The following is a 22,542-nucleotide window of genomic DNA, read 5'->3' as shown; positions in this document are numbered from 1 at the left end:
CTCTGCCTCTCTCTCTGTCTCTCATGAATAAATAAATAAAATCTTTTTTAAAAAAAGACATCATTACATTGTTACACACAGATAGTGACTCTATTTCATAATTATTCAGATTAGTTTAATGATCCAAAGTTAACTTTTTAAGTTTATTTATTGAAGTAATTTCTACACCCACATGGGGCTTGAACTCACAAACCCCAAATCCAGGGTGTCATGTTCCACCAACTGAGCCAGCAGGCAACCCCCCAAAGTTAATTTTTTGCTAACAGATTATCCTTGCCTCATTGGAATAGTTCTGAATTGTACAATGTGTTTCCATTCAAATTTCAGATTTCATAATCTCTACTGGCAAATTTGGTTATGTAAATGAATGTTTTATTAATAATATTCCACTGTAAGGACACATGTAACTATGTTTTAACTAAAATATAAGGTACATAAATTAAGTCTTCTGATAAAATTATTCTTTTCTTAATAGTCAAATAAGAGATTCTCAGCAATATGAATTTGTCTAAATATTTCAGAATCAACCAGTTTGTGTGAATATTTGATTAATTCAGTCAAAAATCCACATCGACAATTTGTGTTGTTTGAATAAATGAAATGGAACTATTTGTGGATATTCATAGGGAACAATTTTATAACCATACAGCAGGATATTCCTGGGAACATGCTTTATTATAATTTATAATTACCCTGCATGTGTTCTCTGAAGAACTATAATACCCTTCAGAATAATTAATACAAAAAGCATCAGAAATACCCAGTTTTTCCAGTGGCTTCACGGCTAGGGGATGTTGAGAATGAATTCCAACCTAAGTCTTCCCTGTCTTCAAATTCCTTCAAATGGTGGCCTAGCTACCACTAAAGCCATGGGTAATATAGAAACAGATAACTGTCTCCAAATAATTATTTCAAGAGTCTTAGTTTGGCAGACCATGTTCTATAAACCTAAACATTCCCATGGATATAAAAAGTTCAAGGGTTTAATGACAGAGTGCATATATTTTTAACAGAATTAATGATTGTGTTTTGAATGAATATATCCTAAGTACAAAGAGAATATGGGAAGGGCGCCTGGGTGGCTCAGTCAGTTAAGTGTCTGCCTTCGGCTCAGGTCATGATCCCAGGGTCCTGGGATCCAGCCCTGCATTGCACTCCTTGCTCAGTGGGAAGCCTGCTTCTCCCTCTCCCACTCTCCCTGCTTGTGTTCCCTCTCTCACTGTGTCTCTATCTAATAAATAAATAAAATCTTTAAAAAAAAAAGGAGACAATATGGGAAAAGATAACATATCTAAGGTATGTAAATCTAATTTGGTAGTGATAGTGACTTTGAATTGAGAAATAAAGATATATATCCAAGGTCAGGAAAAAACTGGATGTTAATAGTTTTTGTGATTTGTACTCTTACACTGAGGATAAATTAATTTAAAAAAATAGTTACTTAAAAATGTATTCACCAATGATCATGTTTTCATTAATAGTTTCACTTGCATCTAAGGTTTTCTTATTATGTTTAGATTTAAATAGCTAAAGATTTCTACTTTCATCCTAGATTAAGTCATTTAGTATATATGGCATCCTAAATCAGGCTTAACAGAATTCAAATTAGTGCTAAAGGCACACACAAACTTTTGCAAATAGATATCACCTAATGATATCTATTTCATTATGATATTTTTTAAAAAACATTTAACTTCTACCCCCCAGTGTGGTACTCAAACTCATGACCCCAAGATCAAGATTCACATGCTCTTCCAACTGAGCCAGCAAGGCACCCCTTAATTATAGTATTCTTAAAGGAATAATTCATTTTTAATGTTAGTAACTTTGAACAGATACATGTCCTGTATCTGTTCACCAAACCCAAATAATTATTGGCAGATGTTCTATTCACAATTTTAAAGATGTGTGTTACACTTAAGGTGTTTTTTAAGATTTATTTATTTATCTGAGAGAGAGAGAATGCATCAATGGGGGGGGAGGATGAGGGAGAGAGAGAATCTCAAGCAGACTCCTTGCTGAGCATGGGGCCAGATGCGGGGCTCAATCTCACGACCCTGAGATCATGACCAGAGCCAAAACCAAGAGTTGGACACTCAAGTGACTGAGCCACCCAGGTTCCCCCACCTTAATATTCTTTATTTATTTTTATTTTTTTAAGATTTTATTTATTTATTTGACAGAGAGAGACAGAGCAAGAGAGGGAACACAGCAGGGATAGTGGGAGAGGGAGAAGCAGGCTCCCCGCTGAGCAGGGAGCCCAATGTGGGGCTGGATCCCAGGACCCTGGGATCATGATCTGAGCCAAAGGCAGATGCTTAACGACTGAGCCAATACATTGTCATTGTATCTATCATAGTTCATAGAGACAATCATAAATCAGTCTTCTGACTCTTGCACTAACTCTTTCTCTCAGTCTTTCATCCATTCATCTCATATTTAAAACAAACAAACAAACAAACAAATAAGTTTTCTTTTTCATTCTGAGCCCTTGTGAAAATGAGTAATATCCCAAACTTTAGAAATGGTTATAATAATAGAGAGCTGTGTATCTAAAATAGGGAGATACTAACTAAAACCAGCTGGTTAGGAGAAAAGTAAAATACTGATTTCCATACAATTTGACAAAAGAAAAACAACAAAACCCAGATTTAATCTGTCTAACATACTATCATCTTTGCTTTTACTAGCAGCTTTTGTGGTTAGTGTTTTTGGCAAAAAGACTTTCAAACTGAAAAAAAAAAATCCTTTGGTTTCCTTTTTGGCCTTTGAAACTCAGGTGTTTTCCCTATATAGATGTTCAGAGAACTTCTCTTAGAGATTAGCAGGCATGCAAAATTATTTCCCAGCAAACTTCAAATCCTAGACTAGAAGAAATATTTACATATTCAGGTATTTGCTTCCTATCATTCTCCAAATCTAAAACATTCCTGGCAGTTATTCTGGACATATTAGTAAGTCTTAAATCTAATAGCCTACAGACTTTCCAGGAATATCCTCTTATATTAAATGATCATGACAATCAAAGGTTCTTATCAATGTCCATTTCCTGCTTAAAATGCAATTCCTGTGGTCTTTTCTATACAGCTTATGAACTCTGATTCTAATAGTTTCTTTAAATATGAAAATCACACTTTAGGTTTCCCTTTCCTTTAAGCAGATTCATAATCTTTCCTTTTTTATACATATATATGTTATAGAAGAATTTATCTTACATAGAAATATTACATAAGATCAAGATGCAATTTTTCCCCTTTTGTTTACTATTTCACATAGTTTAGTTAGTCCTTAATTTAAAAATAGATGGCAAGTCTAGGGGTTCAAAAGACCAACATAGGAAGACCCTGAACTCATCTACTCCACAGACACAATGAATCTAAACGAACATATAGAGCAATTCTGCTAAAGAAGAACAGAGACCTGATTGAACATCTTCTACACGGGTGCCTGGGTGGCTCAGTTGGTTGAGCGACTGCCTTCAGCTCAGGTCATGATCCTGGAGTCCCAGGATCGAGTCCCGCATCGGGCTCCCTGCTCGGCAGGGAGTCTGCTCCTCCATCTGACCTTCCTCCCTCTCATGTTCTCTCTCTACCATTCTCTCTCTCTCTTAATAAATGAATAAAAATCTTTAAAAAAAAATTAAAAAAAGAACATCTTCTACACAACAAAGGATAGAAAGACCATAAAAAAAAGAGCAGGAAACAAAGACATGGTAATGTTGGGAACCCCACCCTCCATGCAGCAACCTGCAATAAGGAGGGACAGCACTAAGGATCCCACAACCCAGATTTACCCCTCCTGACACACAGAAAATAAGAACAAACAAAACAAAACAAAACAAAACAAAACAAAAAACAGCTATTTGAAAGGCAGCCAGACTATAAGTGAAAGAAACTCATTTGCTAACCCTACTGCATCCATCTAACAGTGGAAGAATTGCTGGAACTCTCTGTAGGTTGGAGGTGTTGGCCAGCACCACTGTTTACATTTCCCATCCACCTTAATATTGCAGATAGAAGCAGGGTCTAAGAGCTCTAGCCAGCCTGCTACATGCTAACCCCTGCCAACTCCAGCCAACCACAAAAGATACAACCCCTGCCCCCAACCTCTCATGTATCTACCCCAGTTCCAGCTGTCGCATTAGGGCAGTCCCAGTGTAGAGTTCCCTAGGAGACCCTGAGCTCACACGTTCTACAACTCCAACCAGCCAGCCAAAGCCACCAGGCACATAGAGTTTACATACGGAATGCTCCTAAACAAGACCATTCTGCAAGACTGGGAGAGGCAGCTGTTTTGCCTCACTCATAGAAACAAACACAAAAAAAAAAAATAAATAAATAAAAAGAGGGGAAAGTGGAATATACTGCAAATGAAAGAATGAGACATAAATTCAAAAAAGAACTAAATGAGATAAGCTACCTTCTGATAAAGAGTTTAATGTAATGGTCATAAAGATGCTCATTGAATTTAGGAGAAAACTGGATGCACTCAATGAGAACTTCAAGAAAGAGATTATATATATATATATATACAATATAATATATTATATATATAATATATTATATATATATAGTATATATAATATATATATACTATATATATATATAGTATTCTATTCTATTCTATTCTATTCTATTAATTATATATATAAAAGAACAAATCAGAATTGAAGAACAGAATAACTGAAGTGAAAAATACACTAGAGGGCATCAACAGTGTATTAGCAGATGCAGAAGAATGAATCAATCTGGAAGACAGGATAATGGAAAACACCCAATCTGAACAGAAAAAAAATTAAAAACAGAAGAATAAATCATAGTAATCATCAATCATACTAATCAATCATACTTATATTCACATTATCAATGTACTGGGCCAGCATCAATCATACTAATATTCACACTATAAGGGACCCAGAAGGTGAAGAGACAGAGAAATCTTCATAAAACTCATGTGAAGCAATAATAGCTGAAAATTTCCCTAATCTGGGGAAGAAAACGGACATCCACATCCAGTAACCTTTAAAGAGCACCAAAGGAGATGAATGTCCACACCAAGACACATAATAATTACAATGTCAAAAATTAAAGAGTGAATCTTAAAAACAGCAAGAAAAAACAACTAGTTATGTACAAGGGAAATCTCACAAGCCTATCAGCTGATTTTTCAGCAGAAACTTTCAGGAAGAGGGAATGTCATGATATATTCAAAGAGCTGAAAAAAAACCTATAACCAAAAGTACCCTACATGACAAGATTATTACTCAGAATTGAAGGAGAGATAGACTTACTAAGACAAACAAAATTTAAAAGTCCGTCACCACTAAATGAGTCTTATAAGGAATGTTGAAGGAACTTAAGGCCATAACTAGAAGTCAGAAAATTATGAATAGAAAAACCTTCACTGATAAAAGTTAATATATAGTAAAAGTTGATTAATTATGTATAAAACTAGTATGAAAGTTAAAAGACAAAAGTAGTAAAATCAATTACATCTAAAAAGCTAAGTAATTTTAATATGTAAAATATGAAATGTACAATACAAAAATGTAAAACAAAACCTGGAAGGGGAAGTAAAAAAAGGAGTACTTTTAAAATATGTTTAAGTCTAAGTTACCATCAACTTAATATTGATGTTATATATTTAGGATATTTTATATGAACCTCATGGCAACCACAAACCAAAAACCTATACTACATACAGTAAAAAGACAAAGGAATCCAGAATTAACACTAAGAATCATCAATCACAAAGGAGGGGAGCAACAGGAGGACAAAGAAAGAGAGAACTACAAAACAACAAGAAAACCATTAAAATGGCAGTAGGTACATACCTATCAATAGTTACTTTAAATGTAAAATGTTCTAATTGTTCCAATCAAAGAATAGAGGGTGACTGAATGGATAAAAATAGAAGACCCATTTATATGCTGCCTGCCAGAGACTCACCTCAGACCTCAAGACATACAGACTGAAAGCAAAGGAATGGAAAAAGATATTCCTTGCAGATTGAAGTGAAATAAAATCTGAGGTTGCAATACTTCTAGCAGATAAAATAAACTTTCAAACAAAGACTAACATGAGACAAAGTAGGAAAGTACATAATGATAAAGGGTTCGATCTAACAGGAAAATATGAAAATTGAAATTCTTTATCCATACAACATAGGAGCACCTAAATATATAAAGCAAATATTAGCAGACATAAAGGGAGAAATTGACAGCAATACAATAATAGTAGGGGACCTTCAGACCACACTTAAATCAGTGGATGGATCATCCAGGTGATCAATAAGGAAAGAGTAGGTTTGAATGACACATTCGAATGGATAGATTTAACAGCTAAAATATATTATCCCAAAACAGAAGTGAATATGGAACATTCTTCAGGGTAGATCACATGTTAGGCTACAGAACAAGTCTCAATAAATTTAAGAAGACTTGAAATCATACCAAGTATCTTTTCTGACCACAACAGTATGAAACTATGAATCAATTACAGTAAAAGAAATGGAAGAAACACAAGCACATGGAAACTAAACAACATGATACTAAACAACCAATGAGTCAATGAAAAAAATCAAGAAGGAGATCAAGAAATACCTGGAGACATGAAAAAGGTACAAAACTTGGGCGCTTGGGTGGCTCAGATGGTTAAGCGTCTGCCTTTGGCTCAGGTCATGATCCCAGGGTCCTGGGATCGAGTCCCGCATCGGGCTCCCTACTCCTTGGGAGCCTGCTTCTCCCTCTGCCTCTCTCTCTCTCTCTGTCTCTCATGAATAAATAAAATCTTAAAAAAAAAAAAAGGTACAAAACTTTTGGGATGTAGGAAAAGCAGAAATAAAATAAAGGTTTATAGGGGCGCCTGGGTGGTTCAGTCAGTTAAGTGTCTGCCTTCAGCTTAGGTCATGATCCCAGGGTCCTGGGATCTAGGCCCATGTCTGGCTCTCTGCTCTGCAGGGAGACTGCTCACCTCTCCCTCTGCCCTTCCCTGCCACTCGTGCCCTCTTTCTCTCTCTCTCTCTCAAATAAATAAAAAATATATATATATTAAAAAAAGAGTTTACATACAACACTCAGTGCTCCATGCAATACGTGTCCTCCTTAATACCCATCACTAGGCTAACCCATCCCCCTACCCCCCTCCCCTCTAACACCCTCAGTTAGTTTCTCAGAGACCATGGTCTCTCATGATTCATCTCTCTTTCTGATTTCTCCCCCTTCATTTTTCCCTTCCTTCTCCTAATGTCCTCCCTGCTATTCCTTATGTTCCACAAATAAGTGAAACCATATGATAATTGACTTTCTCTGCTTGACTTATTTCACTTAGAATAATCTCCTCCAGTCCCATCCATGTTGATGCAAATGGTGGGTATTCATCCTTTCTGATGGCTGAGTAATATTCCATTGTATATATGGATCACATCTTCTTTATCCATTCAACTGTTGAAGGGCATCTTGGCTCTTTCCAAAGTTTGGCTGTTGCAAACATTGCTGCTATGAACACTGGGGAGCATATGGAGCTTGTTTTCACTACATCTGTGTCTTTGGAGTAAATACCCAGTAGTGCAATTGCTGGGTCATGGGGTAGCTCTATTTTTAATTTTTTTTTTAAGATTTTATTTATCTTTTTGAGAGAGAGAGAACGAGAGATAGAGAGCATGAGAGGGAAGAGGGTCAGAGGGAGAAGCAGACTCCCTGCTAAGCAGGGAGCCCGATGTGGGACTCGATCCCGGGACTCCAGGATCATGACCCGAGCCGAAGGCAGTCGCTTAACCAACTGAGCCACCCAGGCGCCCCTCTATTTTTAATTTTTTAAGGAATCTGGGTGTTGTACGAAAACAATGAATCATGGATAACTGCATCAAAAACTGTTGATGTATTGTATGGTGACTAACATAACATAATAAGATAAAATTAAAAAAAATTATAATAATATGGGCCTACCTCAAAAAAAAGGAAAAATGGTCAAATAAACAATCTAACTTTACACATAAAGGAACTAGAAAAAGAACAAACACAATGCAAATTTAATAGAAGGAAGAAAGTAATACAAATCAGAGTGGAAATGAAATAGAGACTTAAAACTATATATCATTGAAACTAAAATCCCATTCTTTGAAAAGATAAACAAAATTGATAAATCTTTAACCAGACTCATCAAGGAAAAAAGAGGACTCAAATAGGAAATATAAGTGGAGAACCTACAACTAACAGCACAGAAATACAAAGGATTAGAAAAGATTACTAACAAAAAATTATATACTAATAAACTGAACAACTTAAAAAGAAATGGATAAATTCCGAGAAACATACAATCTATCAAGACTGAATCAGGAAGAAATAGGAAATCTAACAGATCAATTAAAGTAATAAAATAGAATCAGTGCTCAAAAACACCCAACAAACAAAAGTTTAGGACCAGGGTGCCTGGGTGGCTCAGTTGGTTGGGCGACTGCCTTCGGCTCAGGCCATGATCCTGGAGTCCCGGGATTGAATCCTGCATTGGGCTCCCTGCTCGGTGGGGAGTCTACTTCTCCCTCTGACCCTATCCCCTCTCATGTGCTCTCTCTCTCTCATTCTCTCTCTCAAATAAATAAATAAAATCTTAAAAAAAGAAGTTTAGGACCAGATGGCTTCAAAGGTGAATTCTACCGAACACTGAAAGAGTTAATAGAAATTCTTCTCAAACTATTCAAAAAAAATAAAAGAGTGTGAAAGTCTTCTGAACATTCTATGAGGCTAACATTACTCTGATACCAATTCAGATAAAGACACTACAAAAAAAAATAAAAATTACAGATCAATAACCCTCATGATCATTCACACAAAAATTCTCAAGAAAATATTAGCAAAGTAGGTAAAGGAGAGTAAGACTTACAAACTTCCAGTTATAAAACAAATCAATCACAGGGATGAAAGATATGGCATAAGAAATATAGTCAATATTTAATAACTTTGTATAGTCACAGGTTGTTGCTCTACTTATTGTGGTGAGCATTTCTCTATGTATATAATTGTTGAATCACTATGTTGTACACCTGAAACTAGTATAAGATTGCATTTGAATTATACTTCAAAATATATATATATATATATATGGCAAGATTGTATTTGGAAAAAAAAGATCCCCAGTATGACTTTTACAATACTTTTAGGAGAAATTATTTAAAAGGACAGTGAAAAAGAAATGGAAATTGAAATAGTTGGAAGAAAAAAAACAAAAATGATCAGAAATTTTTATCAGAAAAAAAGTTCCTATTTTGAAATTGTTTGGGGGTTTTATATAGCAAAAATAATTAGTAACTTTTTTAAAGATTTTATTTATTTATTTGAGAGAGAGAGAACATGAGCAGGGCAGAGAGGGACAAGCAGACCCTTGGCTGAGCAGAGACCCTGATGTTGGGCTCATTCCCAGGACTCTGAGATCATGACCTGAGCCAAGGCAGACACTTAACCGAATGAGCCACCAAGGTGCCCCAATAATTAACAATTTTATTCTACCCTTTGCCTACAGTAATTCATTACTAGACAGAAAATGGTGTCATAAACAAATTGTGAAATTGTTGAGAATTTGCAGAACAATGGAAATTTAAGCCTTTTTCCATTAGAATTTCTCAAGAAAGAGAAATAAATCTACAATCTAGAATGTTTATTACAAAGAAATCATGGATATAGGGGCACCTGGGTGGCTCAGTCATTAATCGTCTGACTTTGGCTCAAGTCACGATCCCAGGGTCCTGGGATCGAGCCCCACATTGGGCTCCCTGCTCCACGGAAGCCTGCTTCTCCCTCTCCCACTCCCCCTGCTTGTGTTCTCTCTCTTGCTATGTATCTCTCTGTCAAATAAGTAAATAAAATCGTAAAAAAAAAAAAGAAATCATGCATATATACACTTACCTGTTATTTCTTTAATTCTGGAATACTTTGCTTCAGACTCTAGGTTGCTATAAATAAACAACTTTAGTTTTGACTTTTAAAGTTTTTTATTATTTTGTAATTTGATTAAAATCAATAGTGTTAGAGAAATGATGAGGGATTAATAAAGCAAATCAACACTGTAGAGTTGATAAGGAGGTAATTTAACCCATCATTTCTAACTAGAATCCCAGGGAAGAGGGAATTATCACAAATTACATATATCCCGTACAACTCCACACTCAAGTGATTTTTTTTTTTCAAAGTGATGACTTCTCATTATCTTGAGTTTATATTATTCTGGCCATTTATTTTATCTTTTAAAGTAAACAAAAAACAAAAAAACAAAAGTGAATGAACAAATAAATATACATTAACAAAAAGCCTGTGTGTTCTTAGGAATTTAAATTTCAACCAAATTGCACTTTCAATTTCTCAAAAATTATACATCTAATATCTGCTGATCCATTCCATTGCTTTGCACATTTACAAAATGGGGAGAAAAAAAAAGACAAATCTGTTTCACATTCAACATCCAAAAGCTAAGAAGTTTATTAACACTGAAGAATAAAATGTCCCTTAAGAAAACAAAAGTGTGGACTAAGCATTTCTTAATGAAATTATTTTAAATGTAAACTTTGTAAAATATATTTGACTACCATTTATTTGCCCTTCATTGTCTTTGGAAAAGAAATAAACATAACTCCATTTAACAACTCATTGGACTCAAAGAACTTTTAATAAATTTACCTTAGTAAATCCAACATTCTTCTATCTCCTTCAAAACACTGAACTATTGGATTCATCACAAAATAAAACAAAACATTCTTTGCTTTTGCTTAAAAATTTTTCTAGGATTTCCATGACCAAAACATAACCAATCTCATCAATTTACAACAAATCAAGGAGTCAATCCATTTCAGATAACTAACACTGAATGAGTATTAAGTTAGATCAGTACTTGGAGTTTTTTAAAAAGTACACTGCATTCTAGCATATAAACACTATTCTAAGAGTGGGAAAGAAATAAGACTAGGCCTCCTACCAGAGAAGAATACTTTTTTAGTGATTCATAAAACTGTCTTTTTGATATTTCATCTGCTATAGACCTTGAGAAATGTTAAGTAGTGTTCCAAACGGGAAAAAAGTGATAGGAGGATCTGAAACCTGGCTTTGTCTACTGGTGCTATGTATCTAGGATAATGAGAATGAAAAATATAAATAAGAGCAGAAGTAGATACTCGAATGGCTGTTAGTAATTTTCCCTATATTTTCACATTTTTTACTCTAATATTAACTTTTCTTCTAAAATTTTTCAAATAATCCCAGCAGTATTCAGTTACCTGAAAAATTTCTGTTTCAAACAAGACTAAATGCTTAGAATTATTTTAAAAATGGTTATTTAAAAAACATACTGAGATATCAAGAAAATATGGGAAATGCTCAGATATCAAAAATGAAGTGTTCATATGAATCCAAAACAGGTATGAAGCTATCATAAGACAACTACTAGTCACAGTGTTATAATGGGAACAGTTTTCATGGTTGTGCTGAAAAGAAGAGACCTAAGTCCTACTTACCGAAAAACCAAGGTCCACACAAATAAAACCCTCAATGAAATATTGTGTACCAGGAAAAAACAAAAGAATCCAAAAAAGATAAAAGGGACACTTGCCACTAGGTTATGGGTGCATGAAAAGAAGGTTTTTTGGAGAATTCTTAATCACTGGTTGACATTCATGGAAGTTTGAGGTTAAGTTCACACTGCATGCACATTCGTAGGACCTCAATACTGTACATTTATTTAAGTGTCCTATATGGTCCACAACCCTATTCAAAGAATAAACAAAAGTTCTCTCTGGAAGAATAAATCTCCAAACAGATTTGTTAGAATTTCCCCAGATGAAATTCAAATAACCATGTTTGCAAACAAATCACACCATTCAACCCCATTCATTCAACATCAATTCAAAAAATATTATTTAAGAACCTATTAAACATTAAATATTGTTCAAGATTCTAGGCATGCTATAGTAAACGATAAAGGAAAAATAACCACTGCACTCACGGACTGGTTCTGGTTAATGAGAAATACAGGAAATTCAATATGTAAATGCATGCTATGGTGTCTTTATAGGTAATAACTTATATGGGAAATCATGAGTGGGCTAAATAGAATGTATTGAGCTGGGTGGACATGACTAATAAGCAATAGAAATCAACCAACCATCCATTCCCCAATGACTTTCACTGCTAAGGATATCAAATAGGGGTGCCTGGGTGGCTCAGTCAGTTAAGCTCTGGACTTTGGCTCAGGTCATGATCTCAGGGTCCTGGGATGGAGCCTTGTGTCTGGCTCCCTGCTCAGTGGGAAGTCTGCTTCTCCTTCTCCCTCTCCCTCTGCTCCTCCGCCACTCATGTGTGTTCTCTCTCTTTCTCAAATAAAAACAAAATCTTAAGAAAAATTTTAAAAAGGATATTAAACAGAAGAATTAACATGCAAACTGGACAAATGAAGCCAAAAAAATAATAAAATTGAGATATGAAGAAATTAACTAGATTGTGTCACATATTGCTAACATGATAGAAAAGATAAGACATATGGAACACTGAAACCAAAAAAGATTTTTTAAAGTATGTTTTTAACAATAATACAGTAGAAGAAGGAGATAACACATGGGGTAGAGGCAATATTTTATACATGTAACATGTGAGAATCTAGGACTGAATAAATCCATGAATCAGAAAGCATGGTATCTCTCCCATTAAAATTAATAAAAATCGTTTAGTAACTAAGATAATAGTAAAGCTAACAAATAACATATGAAGCATATGGCGAATTACCTACAAAGAATCACTGTGAGATTGACAGATTTCTCAGTAAAGAGAAGAAAAAGTCTTTAAGAAAATATCTTTAAGATGAAGAAACAGAATTCTCATCTAATACAATTCTGTACTTATTGCAAGACAAATGCACTATTGCAAAGATCTCTGTAGAATCCATTTGGATAGAGAATAGTTGTTATTACAGATAGACAGAATTTTGGTTTGTCTGAGGTTACCATGGAAATCTTTTCCTTCATTTCGGTGAAAGTTTCACAACACATGCTCTGCAGAAGTACCAAAGGCAGGATACCCTCTGAAAGTCACTTCCAGACATTTATTAACCAGTGAATGTGTTCATTAGGACATAAATGTCACATTTACAGAATGACAGATTCAGCTCTAGATGATTATATGTGTCATTATACTTGTGATATAGATCTATTATACATTCTATATAGGCCATTGTATAGGATGTTTTTACTACTGTGCAGTTGCACACTGTATCTGCTCTGGATCAAATCAAGCTTCTCTTTCTTTTACAGGTCTTATTAAATCATACCATACCTACTATTCTATAGTAACCAATTTAATTAACATTTTCAATTGGGTCAAAACAGAAACATTTTCAGAAGGAAAAAAAAGGCAACTCAGCATGGTAACAACTTCATTTAAAAATTAGTGCATAAGTTTCAGAAAGAAAGGCAACAGTCCCAAAAATGAATGTCTGAAATTCAACATGGAAAGATTAACAACGAAATCGGTTAACCTCTGGATGAATCAAAACATCAACTGAAGGTATAAAACTCGCAATAATATCTAAATTATAGGGGTAAACAAAAGGACTAGATTAAATTATTGAGCAATACAGGCACAGAAATAGGTCACAGGGAAGGGTGGGGGTGGTGAAAAAGTCCTTTACATTTCTAGTATTCTTTGGAAGGCGAGTAAATATATTTGCTAAATGGAGGTGTTTATATTTGTTGTTTATATAGTCGTTTATATTATTATATTAGTGAATCAATATAAAGACATTTGTTGCTTATATTGTATTAATACAGTTATATTATCATTTATGTTTATATATTGCTTATATTATATGAGTTGCTTGTATTATTAAGGTTAAAAGAAAGCAGTATAAAAATGGAATGAATAAAACAGAAAGCAGAAAAGAAAACAAAGTGGTAGAAATACATAAGCAATCATAATCAACGTGGTTGTAGTAAATTTTTTTGCATAATAAATACTGAGAGTGGATAGAAACATTACACTTTGTTCTTCATAAAAGGCACTCCTAAAACAGTAATAGATAAAGGTAAAAAGGAATGCAAAAATGTATGGATTTAAAATGGCAAACATTGAAAACACTTAAGCTGTTTAACAACAAAAAACCATAAAAAAGCAGGAAAATAAAAGTAAAAAGGTGACAGCTGGATGTGCTGACTGAGAAGAGAATATAGAATGTTAGGGAAAAAAAGAATCATGTCAAAATAGCCCATTAAAAAAAACCCTGAAAGTACAAGGAAAAAGATGTAAGAGTCACATATATATATATATATATAATATATACAACAGGGGTGGGGAGAGAGAAAGGGGCGATATTTGTCAATAATAGTTTTTTTTTTTTAGATTTTATTTATTTATTTGACAGAGAGAGACAGCGAGAGAGGGAACACAAGCAGGGGGAGTGGGAGAGGGAGAAGCAGGCTCCCCGTGGAGCAGCGAGCCTGATGCGGAACTCGATCCCAGGACCCTGGGATCATGACCTGAGCCGAAGGCAGACACTTAACGACTGAGCCACCCAGGTGCCCCAGTCAATAATAGTTCTAACAGAGATTCAGAACAAAGAAAACACTGTGAACAATATTATGGCAATAAATTGTAATATTAAGTTGAAGTAGAAAATGTTAATAAATATTAATTTATTAATAGTAATAAAAAATATTACTAGTAACTGCAGTGCTTTCTTAGGGAAATGACAGGGCAAAGCTATTTTTTTGTTGGCTTCGGGCTGTATTTGTGCACTAAATCTTTATTCTAAAAAAATAAATGGAAGCTTTAATTTTTTTAAAATGAGAATTTTCATTTACACCTACATTAAAATCTTAATGAGAAAAATAATTTTGAAAAAATATTACTAGTAATAAAATGTTATCTAAAGTAATTTTAGTAGACAGAGAAAGCTAAAATTGTTTATAAGCATTAACACATTTGATCAGTGATGTAAATTCTTCATGTACTCAGCTCACAGTATGTTAACTCCAGTAAACATTCAAGAAAGAAACCATTCTAACCTTAACTTGCCCAAATAATGTTTTTAAAGGAGATCTCCATTTTGTGAAGCTTAGAGTCCTTGATACTGATACCAGTACCAGAAAATACAAGAAATGAGAAAGACTGACCAATCTTACTAATGGCAAAATATTAGTAGCTATTATCCAACATTAAACAATAAGAAGGCATCATATTAAATATTGTTTAGTTGCAAATGGAAAAAATCTTACTGTAGGAGTTCTTTTCATACCACAGCCTAGTCACAAATTAAAAATAGAAGAAGTTGGTGATTTAAGTAGATACAGAAAAAGATTCCTGAAATTTAATTGCAACTCATTGAAAAAAAATTAGCAAATTAGGAAAAGAAGAAATTTTCTGCATCTGATTAAAGATTTAGTAAAATTTGGGGTACCTGGGTGGCTCAGTCGGTTAAGCACTTGACTCTCCATTTTGGTTCAGGTCACTAACTCAGGATCCCGAGATCCAGCCCTGGGTGGGGCTCTGTGCTCAGTAGGAAATCTGCTTGAGCTTCTCTCTCTCCCTCTCCCCACAAAATGTGTGCATATGTGCACCCACTCTTTTTCTAAATTAAATAAATTAATCTTTAAAAGAAGAATTTAGCAAAATCTACACTAAGCAACACACATATTATTGAAGCATTGAAGCCATTTCTTTTGACATAAATTTAAAAAGGTAGCAGCTATTCTATTTAACATTATACTGGAAGTCCTAGAGAGTTTAGTCAGAGAATAGTATTATTCATTAAATTATAGCACAAAACAAGATTAGAAATGCTTTTAAGACAAAAAACAGTATTTCATGACACTTAAGAATAGTTTAAAGTGTAGTTCAAGAATTAAAATTTTGTTTATGATGTGATGATTCCTCTCAAAATTAGTTTGAATTTCATTAAGTTCTGATCAATTTCTATTTGTGAATATAACCATGATTTTTCAATGCTTCAATTTCTTAGATGCAATAGGCAAAAATTCAATATTTTATTAATAAGAATTTGTTCATTTGAAAATGGGGTTTCCTTACAGAAACTCAACATTATGTAATGAAAGTATGTCTATGCAATAAATGAAATCATGGAAATAATTTTTTAATTCAGTATTGCTTTATAAAAATTTACAAGAATCTCAAATTTTTAGGCAAGACAACTAGAGATTTGCAGAGAAGAGAAAGGGAAAGCTAGAGCCCACATATGTAATTGAGTATGGGCACTGTATATGTTGAGACACTACAATGTGAATGACTTTAAATTATTTTGTTTATAAATGATGAAATTATTTAATACTGACATTACAAAATTCAGAGAATATCCATGATTATATTATTAGATATTTTATATCTAATAATCTATTATAAATAAATAAATCTATTTTAATAGATATTTTATATCAACCCATTCTCTTTTCATATATGCTCCAGAGTAGTGCAGCCTTTTTTTTAAGATTTATTTATTTATTTATTTATTTATTTGAAAGAGAGAGAGAGAGAGAGAACATGAGAGGGGGGAGGGTCAGAGGGAGAAGCAGACTCCCTGCCGAGCAGGGAGCCCGATGCGGGACTCGATCCTGGGACTCCACGATCATGACCTGAGCCGAAGGCAGTCGCTTAACCAACTGAGCCACCCAGGCCCCCAAGTAGGGCAGCTTTTTATCATATATTTCCAATGTTCTTCCTTATGAAACAATATTAGCAAGTACTGTCTTATATGTGATGCTATGTATTAATGATTTGGCATATTTTACATCACTTGAGAAAGCTTATAGTTACTACATTCATTGTAACCAGAGCATATTATTTTACATCAGTCATATTTTCATTTCCTTAATTACATTGTTTTTTTCTGGCACTCTCTCTCCAAAACTTGTTCATTCCCATGATCAAGAAATATTGGGGTGTGGCTCAGTTGGTTGAGCATCCGACTCTTGAATTCAGCTCAGGTCATGATCTGGGGGTCGTGGGATCAAGCTCCACATCAGGATACACACTCAGATTCGAATCTGCTTACCCCTTTCCCCTCTGCACTCCTCATGTGCTCTTTCTCTTTCTCTCTCTCTCAAATAAATAAATAAAATCTTAAACAATAACAACAACAACAACAACAAAATTTTGTGGCAAATTTTGCAGATGAAACAGGGAGGAGAAATCCATGTGGCTGATCAAGAGTTGACAGGTGACTGTGTATGGGGGGAGGCAACTGCAAATAAAGGAACACTATGGTTGCATTGCACAACCTGATACCAGATTGTTGAGTAAAAAATAAATAAATAAAATAAGAAACTCACTGACAAGGCTGGATGCAAGGAAGCAGCCACCATCAGCTCCTGGTTTTGGCAATGTCACTAATACAACCTTTTTTTTTTTTTTAAGATTTTATTTATTTGATAGAGAGAGACATAGAGAGAGAGGGAACACAAGCAGGGGGAATGGGAGAGGGAGAAACAGGCTTCCTGCCGAGCAGGGAGCCCAATGTGGGGCTCGATCCCAGGACCCTCGGATCATGACCTGAGCCGAAGGCAGACGCTTAACCACTGAGCCACCCAGGTGCCCCACACCCTTTTTTTAAATTTTATTTTATTATGTTATGTTAATCACCATACATTACATCATTTGTTTTTGATGTAATGTTCCATGATTCATTGTTTGAGTATAACACCTAGTGTTCCACGCACTACGTGCCCTCTTTAAAACCCAATACCAGGCTAACCCATCCCTCCACCCCCTTCCCTCTAGGACCCTCAGTTTGTTTCTCAGTGTCCATAGTCTCTCATGGTTCATCTCCCCCTCCAACTCCTCCCCCTTCATTTTTCCCTTCCTGCTATCTTTTTTTTTTTCTTAACATAAAATGTATTGTTTGTTTCAGAGGTACAGGTCTGTACTATAGCCTTTTTGGTTTGGATTCTGGCAGCAGCTACTAATATTTTTTAAAAAACAAAACCAAATATTGTGGCAAATTTCTCCAACCAGTTTCAAATATAGACATTCTGTGTAATATCCATTTGTATTAACACTTTTTCTTTCCTTTGAGGAAAACTATATTAGAATTCATTTAAAATGAAACCTTAGAGGGGCACGTGGGTGGCTCAGTTGGTTAAGCAACTGCCTGGAGTCCCAGGATCGAGTCCCACATCAGGCTCCCTGCTCAGCAGGGGAGTCTGCTTCTCCCTCTGACCTCTCCCCTCTCATGCTCTCTCTTCCTCCCTCTCTCTCTCTCTCAAATAAATAAATAAAATCCTTTAAAAAAAGGAAAAAAAAAACACAAAAAAACGTGAAACCTTAAAAGGTATGTGATAAATCTTTTGCCTTAAGTATGTTTCCAACTTTTATCATCTTTCTTATCTACCTCTGCTTCCAAAGTTTGGAGTAACCAGTTATGGACATTATAATAGATTCTTATTTGAAAAATATGAATATTTTAAATTTCCCCTAGTGTCACATTCAAAAGCTAATTTCACAACTTCAACTTGCTGTAAATTTTATACTCTGTTTTTTTTAAGTTTTTAAAGGACATTTGACAAAAACGTAAAATTAGGTCCAACATCAGTAAGTGCTTTGACAGGATGTCAAAATTACTCATTGCACCAATAGAAATATTAAAAAAAAAACACAAGAAGGCAAAACTATGCACAGATTTTAACCTATTTTTCAAATACTAATATAAAATGGGAAACAATGGAACAATTCAGAAGAGATAAAAATATTGTGGGGAGAAAAAGACTGTATTTTTTTTTCTTGGACAGTGAAAGAAATAAGTATCCCTACACAATGTCTCACAGTTCTAAATGAGATCACCAATCAGATGGGTGGTGCATCGGGGGATGGAAAGCATTTCCAGTAAAAGAAAAAAGCAAATGACAGCATGAAGAAAACTCCATGTCTATGTAGAATGAACTGGATATTCTGTGTTCTGTCCTAGATCTTTCTCCCCTTACAATTCTGACCCGTTGGAGGCCACTGCTCTAACTGTGCCTTTAAATGCTAAGAGAAGTTCTAACAAAGGATTATCTAGGAGGAGCTCAACTGTGGGTCTTAAAGGAAATTGCTATAGCTTGTCTGCTTCCACCTTCTGGAATACTCGCTCTCTCCCTTATCCTTTCAAGGCTCAGGGTAGTAGTGATGCTCTGTTCCCTCCCATGTTTGTTAGCTGCAGCAAGTTTTAGTACCCCTTGTATTGCTCCTTAAGCCTCTTTACACAATTGTCAATAATGCCTGTGGGAACCTCTCCTCAGTTACTTTATTTGAATGAACTATTTGCTTCTGCCATGTCTGTGATAAGGACTATAATTCATTTTACATTTCTGTAATGTAAACTGGTAAGAGAATTGGAAAAACACTTAAAATGAAAACTTACACAGAACTCAAAGAAGAGAGAATTTTGTTTGCCATGACAAGAGAATTATGGAGCCTCTTAAAAACTTTAAAATTTGGTCTGATATGTACATATTAACACTTTTAAGGGACATCATGAAGAATAGACTTAACCGTTCTCAAAACTGGAGGCAAGGAGATCAAACATAATATTCAAAGTTCATGAGGACATGAACTAAAGTTACACCATTAATAGTGGAAAAGTAAACAACTTTAAAATATATTTTCTAACAAAGTTTATCAAGCCACACCAGTTTATCAAGGGCTGTTTCAGAAAAGAGCATTGCCATATTAGTAATAGTAGTAGGAATATCATCAGTATCACCATGGATCAATAATCTAAAACCCTTTTATTTAAAAAGATTTATCTATTTGGGGAGGCAGAGGGAGAGAATCTTTAAGCAAAGCCCCCACTGAGCAGAGAAGCAGATGCAATGCAGGGATTGATCCCAGATCCATGAGATCATAACCTGAGCTGAAACCAAGAGCCTGATACTTCATTTTACTGTGCTTCACTTTACAGCACTATGCAGATATTGCATTTTTTTTATAAGTTGAGGTTTGTAGCAACCCTGAGCAAGCCCATCAGCATCATTTTATTCCAACAGCATTTGCTCACTTGTCTCTGTGCCACATTTTGGTAATTCTCTCAATATTTCATAACTGTTCATTATTGCATTATGGTGATCTGTGATGAATGATCTTTGATGTTACTACTGTAATTGTTTTGGGGTGTCATGAACCATACCACCAACCTCACAATAAAACAGTGAACTTAATTGATAAATTTGTGAATTCTGATTACTCCATTAAGAGCCATTCCACCATCTCTCTTCTTCTCCGCAGGCCTTCCTACTCCCCAAGACACGATAATATTGAAATTAGTCCAATTAATAACCCTACGATGGCCTTGAAGTGTTCAAAGTGAAAGAGCGGCACATCTCTCACTTTAAATCAAAAGCTAGAAGTAATTAAGCTTAGTGAGGATGGCATGTAGAAAGCTGAGATAGGCCAAAAGCTAGGCCTGTTCCATCAAACAATTAACCAAGATGCTAATACAAAGGAAAAGTTCTTGAAGGAAACAGAATGTGCTACTCCAGTGAATACATGAAAGATACAGTGAAGTAGCCTTATTGCTGATATGGTGAAAGTTTTAATGGTCTGGACAGAAGATCAACCTAATCCAGAGCCAAGCCCTACCTCTCTTTAATTCTGTGAAGGTTTCAAGGGCTGAAGAAGCTGAGAAGAAAAGTTGGAAGCTAGCAGAGGTTGGTTCATGAAATTTAGGTAAAGAAGCCTTTTCTACAACTTAAAAGTACAAGGTGAAGTAGGAAGTGCTGATATAGAGGCAGCAGCAAGTTATCCAGGAGATCTAGCTAAGATACTTAATGAAGGTGGCTGCATAAAACAATAAATTTTCAGTGTAGATGAAATAGACTTCTACTAGAAGATGCCATCCATGACTTCCATAGCTAGAGAAAAGATGTCAATGCCTGGCTTCAAAGCTTCAAAGCTTCAAAGACAGGCTGACTCTCTTGTTAGGGACTAATGCAGCTGGTGACTTTAAGTTGAAGCCAAATAGTCATTTACCATTCCAAAAGTCCTGGGGCCCTTCAAAATCATGTTAAATTTATTCTGCCTGTGCTCTATGAATAGAACAGCAAAGTCTGGATGACTATGCATCTGTTTACAACATGGTTTGCTATACTTTAAGTCCACTGTTGAGACCGACTGCTCAGAAGATTCTTTTCAAATTATCACTGCACCTGCTCAACCAAAATCTCTGATGCAGATGTACAATGAGATTAAAGTTGTTTTCATGCCTTCTAATACAACACCCATTATGCAGCCCATGGATCAAGGGGTCATGTTGACTTTAAAGACTTATTACTTAAGAAATACATTTCATAATGCTATAGCTGCCATAGATATTGATTCTTCTGATGGATCTGAGCAAAGTAAATGGAAAACCTTCTGGAAAGGATTCACCATTATAGATGCGAATATAAACATTTGTGACTCATGGGAAGAGAGCAAAATATCAGCATTAACAGGAGTTTGGAAGAAGTTGATTCTTACTCTCATGGATGATTTTAATTTCAGGACTTCAGTGGAGGAAATAACTGCAGATGTGTTGGAAATAGCAAGAGAGCTAGAATGAGATATGGAGCCTGACGATGGGACTGGATTGCTATGATCTCATGATTAAATTGAATGGATGAAGAGTTGCTTCCTGTGGGTGAACAAAGAAAGTGGCTTCTTGAGATGGAATCTGCTCCTGGTGAAGATGCTCTGAAGATTGTTGAAATGACAACAAAAGATTCAGAATATTACATAAACTAAGCTGATCAGGCAGTGGCAGGTTTTGAGAGTAACAACTCCAATTTTGAAAGAAGTTCTACTGTGGGTAAATGCTATCCAAAAGCATTGCACCTCCATAAAAATTATTAAAGAAAGTCAATTGATATAACAAACTTCACTGTTGTCTATTTTAAGAAGTTGTCACAGCTACCCCAACTTCAGCAACCATCACGCTCATCAGTCAACAGCCCTCAAAACTGAGACAAAATCAGCTCCACCAACGAAAAGGTTATCACTCACTGACCACTCAGAAAATGAGCTCAGATAATTTTCTAGCAATAAAGTATTTTGTAATTAAGGTACATACATTGTTTTGTTTCGTTTTTAGATAGAATGCTACAGCACACTTAATAGACTATAGTATAGTGTAAACATAAACTCTAAGTAGTAAACCAAAAAATTGGTTTACTGGTAAACCAAAAAATTCATTTGATTCACTTTACTGCAATATGCACTTTATTGTGGTGGTCTGGAACTACACCCACATCTCTGTGGTAGGCCTGTACTCCCTGCTCCCGTAACATGCGTAGCCTCCCCACTGTCAACATACACCCCAAAGTGATATATGTGTTACAACTGATAGGGGCGCCTGGGTGGCTCAGTCGGTTAACCGTCTGCCTTTGACTTGGGTCATGATCCGGGAGTCCCAGGATCAAGGCCCACCTTGAGATTCCGGCTCAGCGGGAAGTCTTCTCCCTCTCCCTCTGCTCCTCCCTCCTGTTTGTGAGCCCTCACTCTCTAATAAATAAATAAAATCTTAAAAAAAACAATAAACTTACATTCATGCA

The 22,542-nt window shown here is 35.2% G+C and overlaps 1 long non-coding RNA gene across 1 annotated transcript in view; it reads left to right on the top strand.

Annotated features, from left to right (window-relative positions):
- The window catches only part of LOC141373417 (uncharacterized), a 31,517-nt gene extending 9,371 nt beyond the window's left edge, over positions 1 to 22,146 (top strand). Inside the window, exons 2-3 of the long non-coding RNA XR_012379386.1 lie at positions 13,285 to 13,537; positions 20,240 to 22,146. This is a non-coding gene — a long non-coding RNA (uncharacterized lncRNA). The remainder of the gene's footprint in view (positions 1 to 13,284; positions 13,538 to 20,239) is intronic.
- Positions 22,147 to 22,542: the final 396 nt, after the last annotated feature.

This window comes from Callorhinus ursinus, unplaced genomic scaffold (genome assembly GCF_003265705.2).
Source record: "Callorhinus ursinus isolate GAN/ISIS: 27379988/994484 unplaced genomic scaffold, GSC_fseal_2.0 scaffold1, whole genome shotgun sequence".
Lineage (NCBI taxonomy): Eukaryota > Metazoa > Chordata > Mammalia > Carnivora > Otariidae > Callorhinus > Callorhinus ursinus.
The sequence above is the reverse complement of the archived record's forward strand: the minus strand, read 5'-3'. Positions and strand labels throughout refer to the sequence as shown.